Genomic DNA, 6,322 nt, shown 5'->3' on the forward strand with positions numbered 1-6,322 from the left:
AGGGTTTTAAACCCTAAACTGAATTTTCCTTTTAGTCAGCATTAGGGTTTTAAACCCTAAACTGAACTTTTTCCTTTCAGCCAGCATTAGGGTTTTAAACCCTAAACTGAGCTTTTCCATGCAATCAGCATTAGGGTTTTAAACCCTAAACTGAATTTTCCTTTTAGTCAGCATTAGGGTTTTAAACCCTAAACTGAACTTTTTTCATTCAGCCAGCACTAGGGTTTTAAACCCTAAACTGAGCTTTTCCATGCAATCAGCATTAGGGTTTTAAACCCTAAACTGAACTTTCCTTTTAGTCAGCATTAGGGTTTTAAACCCTAAACTGAACTTTTTCCTTTCAGCCAGCATTAGGGTTTTAAACCCTAAACTAAGCTTTTCCATGCAATCAGCATTAGGGTTTTAAACCCTAAACTGAATTTTCCTTTTAGTCAGCATTACGGTTTTAAACCCTAAACTGAACTTTTTTCATTCAGCCAGCACTAGGGTTTTAAACCCTAAACTGAGCTTTTCCATGCAATCAGCATTAGGGTTTTAAACCCTAAACTGAGCTTTTCCATGTAATCAGCATTAGGGTTTTAAACCCTAAACTGAATTTTCCTTTATATCAGCATTAGGGTTTTAAACCCTAAACTGAACTTTTTCCATTCAGCCAGCATTAGGGTTTTAAACCCTAAACTGAGCTTTTCCATGCAATCAACATTAGGGTTTTAAACCCTAAACTGAATTTTCCTATTAGTCAGCATTAGGGTTTTAAACCTTAAACTGAACTTTTCCTTTTAGTCAGCATTAGGGTTTTAAACCCTAAACTGAACTTTTCCACTCAGCCAGCATTAGTGTTTTAAACCCTAAACTGAGCTTTTCTATGCAATCAGCATTAGGGTTTTAAACCCTAAACTGAATTTTCCTTTTAGTCAGCATTAGGGTTTTAAACCCTAAACTGAATTTTCCTTTTAGTCAGCATTAGGGTTTTAAACCCTAAACAAAACTTTTTCCATTCAGCCAGCATTAGGGTTTTAAACCCTAAACTGAGCTTTTCCATGCAATCAGCATTAGGGTTTTAAACCCTAAACTGAGCTTTTCCATGTAATCAGCATTAGGGTTTTAAACCCTAAACTGAATTTTCCTTTTAGTCAGCATTAGGGTTTTAAACCCTAAACTGAACTTTTTCCATTCAGCCAACATTAGGGTTTTAAACCCTAAACTGAGCTTTTCCATGCAATCAGCATTAGGGTTTTAAACCCTAAACTGAATTTTCCTTTTAGTCAGCATTAGGGTTTTAAACCTTAAACTGAACTTTTCCTTTTAGTCAGCATTAGGGTTTTAAACCCTAAACTGAACTTTTCCATTCAGCCAGCATTAGGGTTTTAAACCCTAAACTGAGCTTTTCCATGCAATCAGCATTAGGGTTTTAAACCCTAAACTGAATTTTCCTTTTAGTCAGCATTAGGGTTTTAAACCTTAAACTGAACTTTTCCTTTTAGTCAGCATTAGGGTTTTAAACCTTAAACTGACCTTTTCCTTTTAGTCAGCATTAGGGTTTTAAACCCTAAACTGAACTTTTCCATTCAGCCAGCATTAGGGTTTTAAACCCTAAACTGAGCTTTTCCATGTAATCAACATTAGGGTTTTAAACCTTAAACTGAACTTTTCCTTTTAGTCAGCATTAGGGTTTTAAACCTTAAACTGAACTTTTCCTTTTAGTCAGCATTAGGGTTTTAAACCCTAAACTGAACTTTTCCATTCAGCCAGCATTAGGGTTTTAAACCCTAAACTGAGCTTTTCCATGTAATCAGCATTAGGGTTTTAAACCCTAAACTGAATTTTCCTTTTAGTCAGCATTAGGGTTTTAAACCTTAAACTGAACTTTTCCTTTTAGTCAGCATTAGGGTTTTAAACCCTAAACTGAACTTTTCCATTCGGCCAGCATTAGGGTTTTAAACCCTAAACTGAGCTTTTCCATGTAATCAGCATTAAGGTTTTAAACCCTAAACTGAATTTTCCTTTTAGTCAGCATTAGGGTTTTAAACCCTAAACTGAACTTTTTCCTTTCAGCCAGCATTAGGGTTTTAAACCCTAAACTGAGCTTTTCCATGCAATCAGCATTAGGGTTTTAAACCCTAAACTGAATTTCCCTTTTAGTTAGCATTAGGGTTTTAAACCCTAAACTGAACTTTTTCCTTTCAGCCAGCATTAGGGTTTTAAACCCTAAACTGAGCTTTTTCCATACAATCAAGCATTAGGGTTTTAAACCCTAAACTGAATTTCCCATTTAGTCAGCATTAGGGTTTTAAACCCTAAACTGAACTTTTTCCTTTCAGCCAGCATTTGGGTTTTAAACACTAAACTGAGCTTTTCCATACAATCAGCATTAGGGTTTTAAACCCTAAACTGAATTTTCCTTTTAGTCAGCATTAGGGTTTTAAACCCTAAACTGAACTTTTTCCTTTCAGCCAGCATTAGGGTTTTAAACCCTAAACTGAGCTTTTCCATGCAATCAGCATTAGGGTTTTAAACCCTAAACTGAATTTCCCTTTTAGTCAGCATTAGGGTTTTAAACCCTAAACTGAACTTTTTCCATTCAGCCAGCATTAGGGTTTTAAACCCTAAACTGAGCTTTTCCATGCAATCAGCATTAGAGTTTTAAACCCTAAACTGAATTTTCCTTTTAGTCAGCATTAGGGTTTTAAACCCTAGACTGAACTTTTTCCTTTCAGCCAGTATTAGGGTTTTAAACCCTAAACTAAGCTTTTCCATGCTATCAGCATTAGGGTTTTAAACCCTAAACTGAGCTTTTCCATGCTATCAGCATTAGGGAGACAATTATTTATTTTGGAAAAATAAAACCAATGTCCAAGTAGTGTCAAAATCTCGCCGGAATTTTTCTAAAAAAAAAGAATAAAAGCAAAATTTGTTTTCTTAGTTTGAATTAAAAAAAATATATATACAAAAGTTTTCTTTTCATCATTTCCAAAATCAAAAAGAAAAAGAAAAAAAAGGTATTTATTTAAAAGTAAAAAAAAAAAACGGAAATTGATAATTCAAAAAAAAAACGTTGTTTCTTTTGTAGTACCCCTTTTATAAATTCAGACCAATAGTCCAAATATTTCCCAAAAAAAAATAAAATAATTAGTAATAAATATTTTCTTTAATCTTTATCTCTTTTCAAAAAATAATAAAAATACGTATTCTTGATTTTTAGGTTTATTTGGTTTTCTCTATTCACGATAGCCCGAACTACGCCGGTTTGATTCTCACCGGATGTGAGATACGTAGGCAACCCTCGTCGGGTTCAACCCCATTTTGCTAAAATAGCCAAAATCAAAAAAAAATGCGTTTCAAATTTTTAAAGAGTCATAAATAAGTCAGGTGACGTTGTTTTGTCATAAATAGCCGAATGTTCCCGAAAGGGACGCCGGAAGGCTGACTTTGCATAAACAGCCACCTTTGGGTCTTGTTTAGCATTTTTTAGACCCACACAGCCTTAAAATCTTCGTCCCCGAAGTGTTTAAAGGCCGTGTTTAAAACTTGATCCCCTCTGTAAAAATATTTTTGAGTCAGTCATTTTTGTTAAAATCACCTTAATAAATGTGCAGGATGAGCACGATGCAAAATGAACATTTTTCAATAATGACCAAAATCCCTGTCAAGTTACGGCTATGGTGGAATGATCTAGGTGTTGAAGGACAAAATGAGGTTAAGAAATATCTGAAAGGTCTTGTGGGTTTATTGGAAATCCAGCCTCGGGGAGATATCATAAGAGCTTTGGTTACCTATTGGGACCCGGCGCACAATGTTTTCCATTTCTCTGATTTTGAACTCACCCCGACTTTGGAAGAAATGGCCGGATACATCGGGAATACTGAACTTCCCTTGAGGGAAAAATACTTGGTCGCCCCAAGAGTCGTCACGGTACATCGGTTCCTAGATTCATTGAAGATACCTAGAACAGTCCACAACCCGGATCTGGCAGCCGGATTTTGTACTCCATGCTTCATATATGATAGGTACGGTCATGAGGGGGGATTCAATAATCCAATCAACAAACTGTGCAGCAAAGGGATTCGTCAGAAGTGAGACAAGCACAGACGGGTAGCTTTCATGATGATGTTCCTAGGCCTTCTGGTATTTCCAAGGAAAGACGGAAACATTGATTTGAAGATATCTGGGGTCGTCAGAACTTTACTCACGCAAAGTGACAGTACTCTCGCGCCAATGGTGGTATCTGACATCTTTCGGGCTCTCACAGCTTGTAAAGCTGGGGAAAATTTCTTCGAAGGTTGTAACTTGCTCCTACAGATATGGATGACTGAGCACCTCTGCCACCATTCTGAGATTTTGAGCCATGGTTCTCCGGAAAAGACCCGCATAGAAGAATCTTACACGAGAACCAAAGAGATCATTTTGCCCAAAGGAGTCCTGGCATGGACCTCGTTCTTTCAAGCTCTTACTGCCAGCCAAATACAATGGACGTTGGGATGGTTGCCTGTTGACGAGATCTTATATATGTCGGCAGCTAAAACTCATTTCTTACTGATGGGGCTTAAGAGCATTCAACCTTACGCACCCTGCCGAGTTTTGAGACAGTTCGGAAGATGCCAGACAGCACCTCATGAGGAAGATCTTAGCGCTCAAGCAATTGAGATAAGTCCTAACGGACAATTCCCAGAAGCAAAGATTCGCCAAATCTGGAGTGAGTGTCAATATTTGAAATCAGATACTTGCGTGCGGGATCGAGCCAGGGGAGAGACGGCGCCAGGTTACCTTGCATGGTACAAAAGGGAACTTGAGCATGAAAGGCCAGCTAAGAGGCCCCACATCCGGAATTTCACCGAATCATCGCAAAAGCAGTGGGATTGGTTAGCAAAGGAAAGAGGCTATTGCGCCGAAATCAGCAGGTTAAAGCAACAAGTGGAAAGTTTGAAATATGAGCACAACGTGCAAGATGCTACCAATCTGGGAGAGCGGAACAGGTTAATTCAGGACAACGAAAAACTCAGAGCCCAGATCAAACAGATAAGGGTGGACGCAGATAAACAGCCAAGGCATCAATCAGATGAGCAACTGATAAAAAGGCTAAAAAGTGAAATCAGGGAATGGCAAGATGGTTTGGAGAAATCTGAAAACGTCATAGCAGAGCTCAGGGCACAGTGGGATACAAGAGCAGATAAGCATCGCAGATACCTGAATCAATTGGAAGGCGACCACGAGAAGACTGTTGCTAAAATAAAGAGAGAGATGTCTGCACTTGAGATCAAAGCAGCTAATCAGGCCAAGGATTTCCAAATTGAGAGCAGATACTGGTACGACTCAATAGCCCAGATAAAGTTGGAAGTACGGCGACTGAAGCATCAGCATATACAGGATGCTCAAGTATTCAAGATATGTAGCGATCAGATAAAACGCCTACTCGTAGAGAAAAAGCAAACCAGAGATAGGATCAAGGCCATTGCCCATGCCATCACCAGACGATGTCTACGATGTGAGAACATGTCCAGCGTTACCGTCCTCTCGGCAGTAATGGGTTATGTCAAGAAGAATATGCATGAGCTGGAGCAACTTGAGAGGGATCTCACACCTAGGACCACGGCGAGGCCGAACGATGCCCCGCGGACACCAATTTTCAAAACCATAATGCACTCATAAGTCAAGCCTGTATCTTAGCATCTTCTGCCTGCTTTTTTTTTCCATCAGGGTGATTTTTAGTATATTTTTGAGTCTAGGTTTATTTTCAAAGTTTGTTTTTTCTTTCGCAAAAAATGTAGTTTGTAATAGAACATTTCAACAATAAAGAGGTTGTTTCTTTTACGCTCATTTATGTTTTTCGAACTACGTAATGATCTGATTCACGTAGGCATCGTGATACGTAGGCAATCCTCATCGGATCCGGTCGCATTTCTTTTACTGCAAAATAAAACATAAAAGAAAAACAAAAGAGAAAAAGAAAAAAAAACTAATAAAATGCCGGAATGACGCATGCTCTCGTAGCAAACATATAGTAATCCGCTTAACTGTGTAGGTGCATCATGCCCAACGTGAGATTAACTATCTGTTATTTGCTACAAATTAACCGTGCGTTTGTCGTTGAGTATTTCCAGGGTTTTTGGAAAGACGGTCGGTTTGGTGAAAGTCTGGCCTCGCACTCATACTTCACGAGGTCAAGGGGAAGTGTTCAACTACTTGTTGTTAGGACCAGAAGCAGTACTCACACTTACTTCACCAGGTCAAAAGGAAGTGTGGAAATGTCTTCAGAAATTCCATCGCAAACAATCCCTGTTTCCGAGGAAAGCTCGATCTCAGCCGTCCTCACACCTGAATCCGC

Source organism: Nicotiana sylvestris, unplaced genomic scaffold (genome assembly GCF_000393655.2).
Source record: "Nicotiana sylvestris unplaced genomic scaffold, ASM39365v2 Un00016, whole genome shotgun sequence".
Lineage (NCBI taxonomy): Eukaryota > Viridiplantae > Streptophyta > Magnoliopsida > Solanales > Solanaceae > Nicotiana > Nicotiana sylvestris.